The sequence below is a fragment of the Carlito syrichta genome, unplaced genomic scaffold (genome assembly GCF_000164805.1).
Source record: "Carlito syrichta isolate Samal-C Ts95f unplaced genomic scaffold, Tarsius_syrichta-2.0.1 Scaffold226607, whole genome shotgun sequence".
NCBI lineage: Eukaryota > Metazoa > Chordata > Mammalia > Primates > Tarsiidae > Carlito > Carlito syrichta.
In genome coordinates, this window is record NW_007170703.1 from 312,409 (window position 1) to 328,006 (window position 15,598).

The 15,598-nt window shown below is 42.1% G+C and overlaps 1 protein-coding gene across 1 annotated transcript in view; it reads left to right on the forward strand.

Moving 5' to 3' along the window:
• Window positions 1–14,796: 14,796 nt before the first annotated feature.
• TGFBR1 (transforming growth factor beta receptor 1) overlaps window positions 14,797–15,598 on the forward strand; it is a 49,972-nt gene continuing 49,170 nt past the window's right edge. The window contains exon 1 of the mRNA XM_021709430.1: window positions 14,797–14,859. The gene's annotated coding sequence lies outside the window, so the exon portion shown is untranslated. The remainder of the gene's footprint in view (window positions 14,860–15,598) is intronic.

The following is a 15,598-nucleotide window of genomic DNA, read 5'->3' on the forward strand; positions in this document are numbered from 1 at the left end:
CAACACCTGCTCGTACTAGTGCTTTGATGAGCCCTCTGGGGCTCTGCATTTTCCCTTGTCGTTTCTCCATATCCCACCATCCTTTTTGAAAATAATCCCTTTAATAAACTCTCCTCAAATTACTCCATTTAAGTGTGCCAGCTGCTCACCTGAGACTCGGTCTCTCCTGGTCCCTGGAGCATAGTCTATCCCAAGAGGGAGAATCTTTGAAGCCTATTTTCAGGAGTCAATGTGTCTGCAAGGTCCTTGGACCTGGACCTCCTAAGAATTTTTATTTTTATTTTTTGAGTAGGAGTTTCACTCTGTCACCCAGATTGCTGGACTCAGACAATCCTTCCACCTCAGCATCCTGAGTAGCTTGGACTACAGGTGTGCACCAGTATGCCTGGCTAATTATTATTACTATTATTGGTAGATATGAAGTTTTGCTATATTGTCCAGGCTGGTCTTAAACTCCCAAAGTGTTGGTATTACAGGTGTAAGCCACCATCCCAGCCCTGGATTCCTAAGTCTTAATAGTAAATTCTCACCTTATTCCTGAGAACAAACCTCCAAGAACTTAAGGTAGAACCTCTGTCATGGAAATGGCAAGAAGTCAGAAAACCAAGACCTTGAGTAAGGAGCTTGCAAAGCTGTGCTGACTGTTTGGGCTGTCTTTAGGTGTCTCATATAGCAGAGGGGAACGAACAGGGTCTGGTAATCTTGAAAGAGAGCCACTCTGGCAGTATCAGAAGTCGACATGTTCCTATGCTTTTTACTCTTGGGCTGGTGAGAACTGGGAGAAGGGACTTGTGTCCATGTTTAGGCCAGAGCACTAACAGGACCAGCACCTGCCAGGGCCCAGGGTGATGATGGTGGTGAGGGCCTGCTAACTGGACCAAAATAGCCTCCAGGAAGGGTGGAGCATTGTACTTTTCTCTCAGTACTAACCCCTCCACAAATAGCCCACAGATTCAGACTCCTAGACCCTCTAGCCTGGCCATCCCATGGGTCTTTGTAAGCTCTTTGTTTTCATTTAATCTGACAATCACAAGCTATTCAGTAATAACCAGTATCTTCTTTATTTCTATCCCTCATTGTGCTAGACAAAGAATATGTTAGATTAAGAATAGTTTAGTCACGTACAACCTGCTTGCTACAGACTGCCCCCTGAGCACAAAACTGTGTAGGATAGCAGTTTCATGGAAGAAATCGAGAGTTGCAAAGATGCCCAAAGGGATAATATTTTCTCACATTTTTTTAGTGTTTCAGGCTTTTGTCAAGTTTGCCAGGCATTTTCTCAAGTATTACATGTCAGATGATTCTCACAATAAACCTATTATATATATATATATATATACACATATGTATGCATATTGTATATTATATACGTCTGTAACATACATATAATGTTTTTGTGTCTCTATATATAATGTATCAGAAGTATGGGGTTTTAATAAATGAAATGACTTACCCAAGGTTATGTAACAAGTCAGAATGATTTACCTCTTTATATTTCTTATGACCTCATTCTGTAATATATTAGTTGTGATTGTGTCTGTCTCCCACCTGAGTCTGTGAGCTCATTAAGCATGGAGTCCATGACTGATTATATAATTTTTGTCCTACATACCAATAGATGTGTGCATGTGTATATGTATGCATACAACGCATCTTTAATGTTTAGTGAATACAGAAACAACCAGCCATGCATCCACCATTTAGATTAGGAAATAGACTGTTACCGTTACTGTTCAAGGTGACTTGGGACCCCTTCCCTGTATCTCTTTCTCCCTTAACCCCAATAGCTTTTCTGAATTTTGTCTTTATCATATGAATATTTCTGAAAATATATTATTTACTTGTGTATGTCATTTAACTTTAATTAAATGGGTAAATGACTTACTTATTCTCACCACCACCACCACTACCACTCTCCATTTACATGTGTGCAGAGTCCTACACACAGTAAGTCCTTGAGCTGGTCTGATTTTAGAATGACTGAAAAGGATCTGCCTGCTCATCTTTTTGTTTGCTTGTTGGAATCTCACTCTGTCACCCGGGCTGGAGTGCAGTGGCATGATCACGACTCACCAAAGTCTCGACCTCCTGACAATCCTTCTGCCTCAGCTGCCTGAGTAGCTGAGACTATAGGCACATGCCACCACATTCGGGTAATTTTATGATTTGTTGTAGAGACGAGATCTCGCTCTGTTGCCCAGGTTGGCCTCGAACTCCTGGCTCAAGCAACCCTCTCACCTCTGTCTCCTAAAGTGCAAGGATTACAGGCGTGAGCCACCACATCTGGCCCTGCTCAACATTATTTCCAAAGGTTTGAAGAAGTCTGGTCAGAGATAGGAGTTGGGCTCTGGGGAACAAAAATCATGGAAACACGGTTTCTTGGGGGTGCCAAGCTGTATTGCCTGTCCCTGCTGCCACTCCAGCAAAAATTTGTAGTCACAGATTTGATCTGTTGGGGAAAAGTACTAGTGACTGCCTTACTTGTACCTGGAATCCCATTTTGGAGTTCAAAAATCTCTTCGCTCTGGACCTTCCTCCTGAGTCACTCTTGACAAGCACTCCCCACCCATACCCTTTATGACCCATCATTAACCTCACTTCCATTTCCTTACGCACTTCTCTCTCACATTCCTGGAGAATTTATGCCTTGTCTTAACAACCATTTCAACAATGCAAGCAGTTTGCGCAAACCTTAAGAATGGTATTTTTTAAACTGTGGGTCATGACCCATTAATGTGTTGTAAAGTCAGTTTAGTGGGATCAGATCAGGATTTTTAAAAAATGAAATAGAATTGGGCATTACCTTGTCAGGCATCCAGGATTACAAAAATATGAGAATGTGTTCCCAGTAGCAAAGTAGCCGAGGATAAAAGTTATTTTGTGGAAACTTTGTTTTAGTAGTGTGTGTGTGTGTGTGTGTGTGTGTGTGTGTGTCCTGGGTCACAACATAAAATGTATTTAAGTCATGTTCAAAAAATGTTTTCAAGCCACTGCTCAAGAGGAACCTTGCCAGGGACATTGGCTACTTACTCACCTACCACCTATTCCATCTATTCCTACAGTAGGATAGCCTTGTGGTTTGGATAGGCTTTAGGAGTGGCCATTCATGGGGTGCATTTGAGACTAAACCAGTTATCATAATTTCAAGTCAGTTGCTACCATGATTGGTTTAGAAGTGGAGAGTAATCCTAGGTCTCCACCAACCCAGCCATGCCATTCCCTGGCCATTGTTGAGGGGGACACATGACCCAATTCAGCCAGGGATCCATCTTCCAGGAATTCCAACCAAATCCTTTGATGGGCCTGGAAACCCTACAAAGGCATGCTTTGGAGAGGCCCATTCTGGTCTGAAACACAAAAAAGACTATTCACTGTTCACTCCACCCCCATTCCTACCCCAGACCAGAACTTGCTGGGGAGGGAGAAGGAGAGACCAAAAAACAAACAAATAAGACACAGGGTAATTGCTAAGTGACATAATCAATATCCTACTTATAAAAGTCATGGTTTTGCTGTCCTGAAGAGAGCTTTGTAGGTGACCGCAGGTCTCTCTTAAGCTCTGGGTTCCCTCAAGAAGTAGTTTACATATTGAAAAGACTTGGGCTTTTAGGAGGTTGAACTCCTAGGGAAACACATTTGAAGTCATCAGCACATCCATGCCAGGAGAAACCAGGGGTGCATTTGAGACTGTCCAGGAGGAGATCTAAGCCAAAGGGAGAAGACCTGGGGCAGAACCTGGGATAGACAGAGGAAAGAGCAGTTGGAGAGAAGAAAGATACCACCATGCTTGTCCTATTGCACCGTGGTGGCCACACATAGGAACGGTCTTCCTCCTGCTCTTCTCTGGCCAAGACCTGGTCTACATTCTCCAGCCAGATTCCTAGGACTTTTGTGATAGAGCTCTGGGCAGTGGGAGGAGTGGAGAGAGACTTACTGAACATATTTTTTAATGTAAGCAAACCTTTAGAATATGTTATTAGGACATTTTTCTTTCTCTGCTGGGAGTAGGCCAATAGAGATATTCAGAAATAAAAGGCAAATGTGAGTGTGCTTTCTTTAAGAGGCATCATAAACTGTTTTCTTTCAGTGAATGGAAGAGTTCAACAAAGAGGGTGTCTCTGAAGGAAAGAACACATCCAGGAAAGAGTATGGTGGCACAGGTCACATTTAGTACATTTTGGGAGAAGATTTAAATGCACTCTCCGGTATCATTAACATTTTTTCTTTTCAATAAATACTTAAATGACTTTTTTGGTGTTTTGTTGGGGGTGTATGATACTGTTATTTCTTTTGATGAAACATGATGATGGGAGGGCTAGGAAATGGCCAACTATACTGAAGTTTCTATATCAGGTGAGTAATGAATTATAAGCAGCCATCTCCCTCACTACACTGTGGGCTCCTGGAAATAAAAGAGCAGAGCTGGGCCAAAAACAGCTGGTCTGGGAATGTTTGAGGGAGCAAGGAAGAAAGGATGAGTGGAAAGATCTCCTGCTTTATTTAGTTCAGTTCCTCAAGACACCTGCCCATTCTACCCAACCCTACTTGTGAGGGCTAGGAGAGAGAAAGTGGTACAGTCAGGGAGCCTGACCCTACACTGGCTTTCTGTTAGAACTTGGAGGCCTCAGAAACAATATAGAATCATCTGTAAAGGTAACTCTAAAATTGGGCATGGAGCAGAACCTACCAGAAGCTCAGACACACATTCTATAAGGTTGACGGACTTCCAGTATTTTCTTCTTTCATTTTCCTCATCTTTGCAGTTCCTTTGGAAAGCACCTAGTTGTCTCTACTTTTTTCTGTAAATGAGGAAGGTGTTACATTCAGGGTTCTGAAGGACGAGTCAAGAACTGTACTTTGAGAGGTTGGTATGTGAATTCAGGAGGCAGAGTTGAGGATGCTGGCGTGGACTTCCCACCTGAGCAGTGCTCAGTCAATGCTCAGGCTTTCTGAAATCTCCCTTAAAAATGCATTTTGACCTTTGTCTTTGGCTCACATGAGATGTTTCCCAGAGTCTAGCTCCTATAGCCACGTCCTCATCAGTTCACATCAGCTCAGCTGTGGCACCTTGAAGACACCAGAGTTCTTCAAGAAAACAACCCTTCCTTCCCTTTTTCTCAGAACCCGAAGATGGCTGGGGCTCTTGGCCTTTCTGCTCTTTCCTGGAAACACCACGCACACTAGTTCTCGTGGGCTCACATGTGGAAAATGGCACTTGCCCTGGGTATGATGAGTTCACAGAGGCACCTTTCTGGCTCTTGTTCAGTCCAGCAAATTTCTGCTGACTACCAGTGCTGTGCACTGGGACATAGGGAGCCTTGACCCTCTTAGAGATTATAGTCCAGGGAGCACGTGGAGGGGTCAAAAACAAAACATCAGGAGGGCTTCAAATGCCACAGAATTGGGGGTTGGTTTGGATCTAGTTTTGGGCTTTAGGATGTGGGGTGACTGAGGCAGGGAGGGAGGGCTGGTGAGGGGAGGGTGGTCATTCTCTTCTGTGGCAGCACTCACTTTTCCCCAGGAATGGGGCTGTCACCAGCTGTTGGTCTTTGTGTGGCATCCCTTCTGGTGATAGTTCCTATGAGAAATGACTCCTCCTCAACCACCCATGCCGTATGAGTCTGCTGGGATAGCCAAACACAGTGGCACATCTACCCTAGCCACCACAGGAGAGATTGGATCCAGTTTCAGCCAATCACATTGCCCCAAGACCCAGGCTTCAGTGATTGATCCAAGGCAGTGTTCTCAGCATAAGGTGGTACTGTATCCCACACCCCTGGTGCTGAAAATGTAGGGGGGCAGTTTTGTCTTTGTTGTTGTCATAAGGATTGCGGAGCATGTCTGGCATTTAGTGGCCAGGAGTGCCAGACATTAGCAATGCCTTATCATAAATAATTGTCCTACTTGAAAGGCCAATTGTTCTTCTGGTGAGCAACCCTGACCCAAAGGATGGGCACCTGGCCCTAACTGGGTCAACCAGAGTCTATCTCTGGGGTTTTGCCTAAGAATGTCTGGCAAGAGAAGGTCACTTTCTCTGCGTTCCCCAGCTGGGGTGAGTCTGAAGCACTTTGGCCTTTCCCTCGAATCCATAATCCATGCAAGAAGATGTCTGAAGGAGAGAGCAAGGCCAACACAGAGAAGGGCTGAGATGAGAGTGTGAGAGAGACCGTGACATCATCTGCCCTTGTCCTTTTCTGTAATGACCAGCACATCTTTTTTTTTTTTTTTTCTGTTTTGCTCTTTGAGTCAGGCTCTTTTCTCTTGTAATCCAAAGAATCCTAATGATTCAGAATCCTAATGATTCAGAAAATCACTTTCCTCATCTTTGATGCTGGACGTAGGAAATACAGATTTTAGAAAGCAGGTTTAACTCTCCCTTTATTCTTCCCAAATCTCTACCTATACTTTCTACAGATAGGAAACAGCTTCAGAGAAGAGTCATACTGCAAATTAGTGGCAGAGACCATATTAGAAGTCAGGTCTCCTGCCTCAGAGCTCAGAACAAACAGCCTGCCCTTGTGTAATAGCATCAAATTTAAGATCCTTTCATTGGGTGGGGGTGTGACTGTTCTTAACATCCATTTGGTACTCGGGAATGCTGAGATGCCCAAAGGAAAACTTTGCTCAAGTCTACTGGGAATTTTCAATCTGTTTGGGGCCACAGCTGCTGCTTAGATTCTGTTGATTTGGCTTAAAAAGTGGAATATTCAGATAGAACTAGAAACACGGGGCACACAAACTCAAGGGCAGAGAATTTCAAGCCTGCAGAGATTATCTTCCTTCTTCCTGGGTTTTCCAGTTATGCAATGTAACTGCTTTCTGGGTCTCCCATTTCCTCTGAGAAGACCATCCCAGGAGATAAGTTGGTGGTCCTATATGACCTAGAGCATTCTTACAGGCCTCCGCTGTTAGGCAGGAAGGATTAATGAAAGGCTGGTGCCTACTGGATTTCAGTGGAGAAAGCTGCACTGCGGGAGGTGGGAAACCTGTTTACCTTTGAGTGTTTTCCTGATACCGAACTGCTGGAAACACTTGGATTTCTCTAGAACTTCCACTTTTCATCACCTGCCCACTTTTCCATTCACCTTCTCCCATTACACAAACTTAAAAGTCACTGTCTAGTTTTTGTTACAGCAAAAAATAGTCTAAACTCTTATAAGTATTGAAGGATTTCACACAAAAGCTATTTGTTTGAATAGCTTTTGAGGAAAGCTATTCAAACAAAACTGATGTTTTTGATGTTATCTCCACTTCTCAAATTCAAGAATATGTTCATAGACGTTCTCTTTCTTTCTCCCTTTTTTGATTGATTTCTCCAAATGCTTGGTTTACTTTAGGAATTTTCTTTAGTGCTTTTGAATATTTTGTTGTATTTGTTTCCATTTGAATTTTTACTATGGATAGCCAATTTATTTATTTGTTTGTTTGTTTGTTTATAGTTGGCATCTCACTCTGCCACACAGGCTGGAGTGCAATGACATGCAGTCTCGACCTCCTGGGTTCAGGCAATCCTTCTGCCTCAGCCTCCTGAGCTGCTGAGACTACTGGCTCATGCCACCATGCCTGGCTAATTGTTTTGATATTTTTGTAGAGATGAAGTCTTGCTATGTTGCCCACGCAGGTCTTGAACCCCTGACCTCAAGTGAGCCTCCTGCGTTGGCCTCCCAAAGTGCTGGGATTACTGGCATAAGCCACTGTGCCCAGCGGGATGTCCAACTTTAAATACACTAGGGACAAAGGATTCATCCTCTATTGTCTCTGCTTCTGAGGGATTTCTTGAGGTTTCTTAATTTATGATCAATTTTGAAGTGCTCCATAGACAATGGGAAACAGAAGAGGACTGTTTCTTGTGCATGTGAATTTGTGTGTGAGAATGTGTATATGCATGTGTGCACTTAATCTTGGTAGTAACCCTTGACTACTTTTTGACTGCTAGAGTTGCCAAATAGAGTCGTAGTAAACTCTCTGTAGTGCTACTGTGCTTCTGTTGAATTATCTCATCAAATGTGAGCACTGCTGTTTGGATGTATTGTTTTAAATATGTATGTGAGTGTTTGTGTGTGTGTGTGTGTTTGTAAAATTAAACTTGTGCAGGCCTCCTACAAAGGGGTCACATGGGCATGTGCTCCATGTCTTATGACCTTGTTTTTGTTTTTTTCTTTTTTCTATCTTTCTTTGTACTTTTTCAGAATGTGATGAAAGAGAAATTTGAGCCAGGAGGAAGGGGTAGTGGCAACCTATTGAAAACCCTCAATTTGTCTTGACCACAAGGGAATCTTCCTGATTGACCAGGGGAAAAGGCAGGCTCTCCCGGAGACAATGCAACTGGATAGGGTAGCCCCACAGGGAGGAAGAGTACAGGACAATAGTGAGGCAATGCGCCCAGTCAGGCAGGAGGCAAACAAGGGCAGAGTGACAGATGACAAGTAGACCGTCAGCTCTGGAACTCTAACAAGGAAGCAAGATGTTTCCACAGACAACAAGAGAGCCAACAGTGGGCACTTAAAAAGCAGAGAGGCTACTACACCACAAGGAAGATTGGTCTATATGGAGCAAAATCTTCCCCGCTGTTCAATCTTCCCCACTGTGCAAGGCTTGGGCCTGAGATTCTAGTTTTGGAAGGTGGAATGGTAAGAGGGAAGTTGGGGCACACTTGGAAGAACTGTGGACAACATAAGGTACCAACACAGCAGCCTAACTGTGGATATAAGACAGAAGGCTGGTGACAGCTGTGTCTCAGGGAGGCAGGCAGAGACTGCTAAAAGTCCAGGTATCTGAGGACAGGATTGGTGCTGAGACCTACTGCAAACAGAGCTGTGGCCTGTAGCTGTAAGGGACTGCCTCTCAGGGTCAGAGAGAAGATTTTCAAGCCAGTTAGCTCCCTGGCCTCACTCAGAGGGGCCAGGAAGTCCGAATCCCATTCTAGTTCTCTGAAGAAGTAGGGAAGGTAGTGAAGGCCAGGGGATGTGTCTTTGAGGAAAGAGAGAAAGCAGAGGGAAGTAGAGAGAGGTGCTGTACCTCTTTCTGTTTTTGGCAGATCAAGCAGTCAAAAAATAAGCAAGGATTAACTGCTAGGATTAAATATACATATTTACACACTTACACATAAATTAGAAATTAGAATTGTTAGATATAAATTAGAATTAGAAATACACACACACACACAAATTCATGTGCACAGAAAACAGATTCAACTTCTATTTTCCAGTAGCCATAGGATGTTTATAAAATTAATCATAAATTGAGAAATAAATAAGTTTCCCAAAGCAAGTAAACAAAATAAAAGTATTTATCCACAGGTCAAATTCTTAATCCATAGTATGTTGAAAATTAGATATTCACAACAAAAGTCTAAGTAAAAACAAAACAATACAAAACACAAAACAAAAGAAAACAAAACATTTTCCTAAAGTAACCTAAGCATTTGGGGAAACCAGCTTGAAAGACGGGGGTGGGAATAGACAGCCTGTGAACATATTTTTAATGTTAGAGAAACCTCAGAGACAATGCCAGAAGCTAAATTTCTCTTTTACTGTATTGGCAAAATAGCTTTCGTTTAAATCTTCTTCGATACCTATGCCAGTAACAATTGTGTTCTGCTATAACAGAGAACCTGGTGGTTGTTTTTAAGTTTGTCTGTGTAATGGCTGTGGTCAGGTAGTAGTCATTTTGTTCCTGGTGATTGGTTGATTGACCCTTCCAAAGGCAAAAACTAAAAATGCAGGGGAAATATATCTTCCTAATTGCATTTATGAGCTGGCAAGAAAGTAAGAGATTATCAGATCAAAGTACTAAGTGAAAGAAGGAACTCAGGAACACTGCAACTGGCTGTTGTTCTGAGGGCATTTATTGAACCAGATGAACTTGAGCTTCTGTTGTCTGTTCTCACAGGGCACAGGAAATGGAAGACAAAGATCAGGGGCCATCTGAGGCCCCTCGACACTTCTGCCATAAAGATGTGAAAAATAAGGCTTCCAAAGTCTTACTGAAAGGGTGAACTAGAAATAACTACTAACTTCATCAACCACCAAGAGGTTGTAAGAAACTGGGACTGAGCAATAAAAGAAAATGATGTCATCACTGAGAATTTGGAAACACAAACTGTTCTTCATGTAGTTTGAAGCCCAAATTTATATTACCTGTGTGCTCCAAACAATAAGCAAATAAAAAACTAAAGCCAATTATATAATCTAGTTTAGAACAATCAGATTTTGGTAGTGGTTCAGCTGGCAAAAATAAAGGCAAATCTTTGATAAACCTGACCTAGAAATAAATTTAACAAATGTTATGAAATAATCTTACCAATAAAAACTACAAAACATTGTTGAAATGAAATCTGAATCGATCACGATATACCATGCTCATGGATAAGAATACTCAATATTGTTAAAGTGTCAGTTTTCCTCAAATTAATTTATAGTTCAAACGAATTTCAATCCTAGCAGGCTTTTTTGGAGATATTGACAATCTATCACTAAAATTTACTTGCAGCTATAAACATCTTAGAATAGGCGAATCAGTATTGAAGAAGAAGAACAAAGTTGGAGGATTTACTCTACCTGATTTTAAAACTTACCATAAAATTCAGTAATCCAGATAATGATATTGTTATTAATATAGACAAGAAAGCCAATGAAAAAGAAAAGAGAGTCTATAAATAGACCCACAAATATACAAATTACATATATATTTTTACAAAGGATCCAATGTAGTTCAATGGGGAAAGGAAAATCTTATCAACAAATCATGTTAGAGCCGAACTGAATGTCAGTTTAGAAAAAACTGAACTTTGAATCATACCTCACACCTTACATAAGAGTTAATTCAAGATAGCTTCAAGCCTTAAATGTAAAAGTCAAAACTATAAAACAACTAGAAGAACATGTAGGAGGATATCTTTGTAATTGAGAGTAGGGCAGTAAAAATATTCTGCATGATACTACGATGGTGGATACATGTTATTGTACATTTTTCAAAATCCATAGAATTTGTGATGGGAAGAGTGAACTCAAATACAAACTGTGGACTTGGGTGATAATGATGTGTCATTATAGGTTCATTGATTATAACAAATGTATCACTCTGGCACAGGATTCCATAGTGGGGGCTGTGTATGGGTGGGGGCAGGAGGAATGTGGGAACTCTCTGTAATTTCAACTCACTTTTGCTGTGAACCTAAAACTGCTCTAAAAAACAAAGTCTATTAAAAAAAAAAAAAGCAGAGAGCAGAGACATTACTTACAAAGGGGAAATCATTAGACTATGATATGATTTCATGTAAACAACAATGGAACAAGTGAAACTACATCTTCAATTGTCGAGAGAAAACAATTATCAACACCTAGAATTCTGTGTCTGTGAAAACACTTTTGTTTTATTTTATTTTTATTATTATTATTTTTTGAGTTGAAGTCTCTTGTTGCCCAGGCTGGAGTTCAGTGGCACACTCACGGCCATTGCAACCTTGACCTGCTGGGCTTAGGTGATCCTTCACCTCAGCCTTCCAAATAGCTGGAACTACAGATGCATGCCACCATACCTGGTTAGTTTTTTTATGATATATTGTAGAGACGAGATCTCACCAAGTTGCTCAGACTGGTCTCAAACCCCTGGGCTCGGGCAATCCTCTTGCCTCAGCCTCCCAAATTGCTGGGATTACAGGCTTAGCAACTGCATGCAGCTGAAAACACTTTTAAAAAATGAGGATTAAATAAAATGATTTCCACTCAAATAAAAACTAAGATTGTTTGCCACTTTTAGACTTTCATTAAAATAAATTTGAAAAGATATACTTTAAACAGAATGAAAGTGGTTTGAGATAGAAAGTCTGAGAGGTAAAAAAGAAAAATCAGAGGAAGTGGTAACAAGTGCTTGTGAAAATGGACACTAATTTTCTGTTGATACTCATGCCTCTTTGCAATGTGATTTTGCAGCTCCTTTTAAAGGATGGAGTCTATTTCCCCACACTTTGAATCTGGGCTGAACCCACTTCATACCCAAACTGTTGGGATGATAGCAGAAACGCCGAGGTATCAATTCTAAACTGAAGACTCAAGTGATCTTTCACACCTTCACTCATTATCTTGGACCTCTGAGATGTTGGGTAAACAAGCCCAGGCTAGCCCACTGGAGGATGAAAAACCACATGGAGGAACTGATCCAGGTCATTATAGACCTGTTCAACACCCTGTTGACCTCTTACCTGACAGCAGATTCATATGTGCGCTTAGCTGAAATCAGCTTAAACTGGCCTAGACCAGAAAAATGGTCCAGTCTACCCACAGTCTCGTGAAAAATAATACATAGTTATTATTCTAAGCCACTAAATTTTGAGGTGGTTTGTTATTCAGTTAGGAGCACTAAGAGTCAGCAAGAGCTAATAATGGTAATAAGTCAATAATATCTTGTAGGTTAAAAAATAAGATAGCCGGGCTCGTGGCTCAGCCTGTAATCCCGCACCTTTGGGAGGCTGAGGTGAGTGGATTGCCTGAGCCCGTGGGTTTGAGACCCAACTGGGCAACTTGGCAAGACCTCATCTCTACAAAAAAAAAAAAAAAAAAAGAGACATAAAATATACAACAATAGATAGGATGGGAAATGACTAGAATTGAAATGTTCTAAAGTTTAAAAAAAGGGGAGGTTTATTATTCTCATATAATAAGAAATAAGAGCTGGTGTGATTGCTCAAGAAATTTATCAAGGACCCAGATTTTATTTTTCTCTTTTTTAACCTTAGTTTTGGCTATCACTCTTATGTTTGCAAGATGACTGCTGTACCTTCAGGCATTTCAGCTGTGTTCCAGGCAGAAAGAAGGTGAGAAAAATGTGATGAGTCTCTTTTATGGGGAAAAAAAAATCTTTCCTTCAAGCTCCACCTTGTGGAAAGTAGACTTCTGCTTACATTTCACTGGTCAGTACTCTGTCACATGGCTATAAGTATGTGCAAAAAGCGTGGGAAGTGTATATATACATATAATTTTTTTCTCCCAGTGAATGTTTTCCCAAAGAAAATCAAGATTCTGTTATAAAGTGAATATAGGAATGGATATAGTTTAGGCAACTAGCAGCCTCTGCTCTCTATTTTGGAGAAAACATCTAAATAATCCAAAAGGAAAGCAATTTCTTCAGCATAAAGATGGAGAGGTAGCATTATGCAGGGTACAAGGCACTGGAGTGCATCTCATGGTCCTAGCTCTGCAGCTAATTTGCTATGGAACTGTTTCTTCTATTTTAAATCAAGACATTGGAGTAAACAACAGGTAGCCCTTTTGGGGCCTACAGAGACAGTGAAAGGAATTAATATGTATGATAGATTCCTTATGTGCAACAGCTCAATTAGACCTCACAACAATATCCCACTTTACACACTTGGGGATGCTGAATCTCAGAGAGATCAAACTGTGTTCACAGACCTACATCTTAAAGTGGCAGAGCCAGAATTCCAACTAGGATCTGCAGGCCTTCAAAACCAGAGGCTTCTTTCCACTGCTCATCCTTTCTCACAAGCTAAATAAGCTCATGTATTTTTATTTACTGAATTTGAAGTACACCAGTGTCTAAACTAGTGTCTTTTGAAGTGGACCTGTTGCCACTTGCAGAATCACCTGAGGTGTTCATTACAAATGCAGATTCCTGGATCTTCTCCAGATGAACTGAAGCAGACTTCTAGGACCAAGAGAGATGCAGAAATCTACATCATTGAAAGCTCCCCAGGTAATTTGAAGATGCTTTAAAATTTAGGAACTATGATTTTATAGTTTAGTGTTCCATTCTAATGTAGTTTATTTATGGATCCACGGCTCATGGAAATTTCCTACTAATATCAGGAAGATAAAACTTACAAATAGCCGGATTCTCCTTCCTATTCCTCAGTTTCCTATTGAACACGCTCAATTCCATGGAAAATGTTAAGTAACCAAAGGTGCGTCATAGAAGAAACGCTAACACTGAGACTATTAAGACTCTGTAAGGCAAAGGCTTGGATTAAAGAAACATAAATGCTGATTAGAATCATACAAAGCTGGAAAGGGATGGGCAAAGGAAATGGCATTAACTAAATATTTACTATGTTCCAGACACTGTACCAGACACATTGCGTCATTTAAGGAGCCCAAGACATGTGATTCAATCTTTTTTATTTATAAACGGGGTACTTACTATTACTTTCATTTTAGAGATGAGGAAGCTAATGGCCAGAGAAAAAACGGTAACTTTCTGAGAGGAATCATTCATTATTTCATACATAAAAAAAACTTTATTAACTCTTATCTCATGCAAATAGAGCAGCAAAAAGATAGTTAGAAATTTCAGGTGTCACAGGCCCACCAGGTTTCCACCGAAGAAACTGGAACTGAGAGGGCAAACTGGGCCTGGAGCCTTCCAGAGCCAGTCTCTCTGGAATCAGTTGGCCTGAGCAAGAGGAGAGCTTGCTGCTTGGGGTTGCTGGAGGTCCAGAGAGCAAGGACCTCTGAGCCTGCTCAGAGCGGTGAGTTGACTTGCTTAACTAAATGTCCTAGCCAGAAGAATAGAACGGGCCTCAGATCCCAGCTCCAACACCTCCTCCCTGCCCCGTGACAGCTCCCAGAAGGAAGTCTTAACAGGTGAGAAAAATGTTCACCTAGTGGCCAAAGTAATTCACAAATTGTTACTAGAGGCTGGTTCTGACTCCTGCCGTCAAGGTTAAGTTAATTTCATGTACAAATCACACAAAGAATAAAACTTTTTCCTTAAGAGGTTCTGCAGAAAAATGTTCCCTGTTCTACGTACCAGCCTCCTTGGCTGTGTTTGTGTCTGAAGAAAGGACTAGTCTGACAGGAAGAATTACAAATCTGGAGCTCATTTTGGCGTCGCAGAGGGAAGGTGGGTGGAGCATCTCACAGTAAATTAGGAATTCAGAATGAAAACGTAGTGGAGTTTATTTGGGTTTTCAGTGACACCTCAGGATTATTATACAGGCGTGTCAGACACAGTTCAAAGTAATGATGACTGCTCCCCCTCCCACCCCGGGGGAGCTGGGTGCTAAGAAGGGAAACCCCCTCCTTTGAGGGGTGGGGGCGGGGGACCTTCCCTTTCCAACCCGAATCAGGATGGGGATGAGGGAGAGTGGCTTGGATCCCCCTTCTCGGTCTGTTCTGGAAGGAGGCAGGAGGTGATTTGGGGGTGTGTTTGAGTTCAGAAACTGGGGTCTGAGGCTGAGATCTGAAGACTTTCTTGGCCTGGGATTTGGGGGTGGAGGGAGCTGGGGTTAGGGTGGACGCTGAGAGCAGGAGACGGAGGACTGAGTCGCATGTGAAGGGCGCCGAGGCAGGAGCTTAAAGTGGATGTTGAAAGTTGAGGCGTGGATCTGGGGAGGGGAAGTTTAAGCAGATGCAGGGGCCTGACGATACTGCGGATCTGCGTGGCCTGTGTGGGTGACTGCCGGTGGCGGGCTGTGAACGGGGTGTCAGGGTGGGGCTGGGCCAGTACCCGACCTTTGGTGGCTAGAGAAGCCTAGAAGAAAAGCCCGTCGAGCGGCCGCAGCCCTTTTCCGAGAGCGACTCACACAGACACACCCATCACTCAGCCGCGGCCCTCCCGGGCTAGCGGCTGGGCAGCGCCG